This window comes from Panulirus ornatus, chromosome 16 (genome assembly GCF_036320965.1).
Source record: "Panulirus ornatus isolate Po-2019 chromosome 16, ASM3632096v1, whole genome shotgun sequence".
NCBI lineage: Eukaryota > Metazoa > Arthropoda > Malacostraca > Decapoda > Palinuridae > Panulirus > Panulirus ornatus.
Window position 1 is genome coordinate 49,038,414 of NC_092239.1, and position 1,087 is coordinate 49,039,500.

Here is a 1,087-nt window from a genome sequence, read left to right on the forward strand (position 1 = left end):
AGTGGAAAGATGGAGTGAAAAAGATTTTGAGTGATCGGGGCCTGAAGATGCATGAGGGTGAAAGGCGTGCACGGAATAGAGTGAATGGGAACGATGTGGTAGACCGGGGTCGATGTGCTGTAAATGGATTGAACCAGGTCATGTGAAGCGTTGGGGTGTAAAACCATGGAAAGTTGTGTGGGGCCTGGATGTGGAAAGGGAGCTGTGGTTTCGGTGCATTATTACATTACAGCTAGAGACTGAATGTGAACCAATGGGGCCGGGGAGGCTGTTATTCCATGTGTGGCGATGTGGCGATGGGAATGAATAAAGGCAGCCAGTATGAATTATGTACATGTGTATAATGCATATGTCTGTGTGTGTATAATATTAATATGTACATTGAGATGTATAGGCATGTAAATTTGCGTGGGTGGACGTGTATGTATATGCATGTGTATGTGGGTGGGTTGGGCCATTTCTTTCGTCTGTTTCCTTGCGCTACTTCGCTAACGCGGGAGATAGCGAGAAAGGAAAAATGAATATAAATAGGTAAATATATATATATATATATATATATATATATATATATATATATATATATATATATATATATATATATATATATATATATATATATATATATATATATATATATATATACGAAAGCATCAGTTTTTTTTTTTGCGTTTGATCATGATATTCCTATGAGCCTACGGGGAAAATAAAACACTCATCGTTTTTCATTTTCCCCGAGGAAGGTGACTAAAGGGAGCAGGAGCAGGGTGCTGGAAACCTTCTTCTCATAGTATTTTATCTTTATAAAAGGAGAAACAGAAGAAGTTACGCGGGGAGTGATCATTCTCTTCGAAGGTTCAGATTAGTATGTCTAAATGTGTGTGGATGTAACCAAGATGAGAAAAAAGGAGAGTTAGGTATTACGTTTGAGGAAAGGAAACTGGATTTTTTGGCACTGAGTGAAAAGAAGCTCAAGGGTAAAGGGGAAGAGTGGCCTGGGAATGGCTTGGGAGTAAAGTCAGGGGTTAGTGAGAGGACAAGAACAAGGGAATAAGTAGGATTACTCCTCAAACAGGAGTAGTGGGAGTAT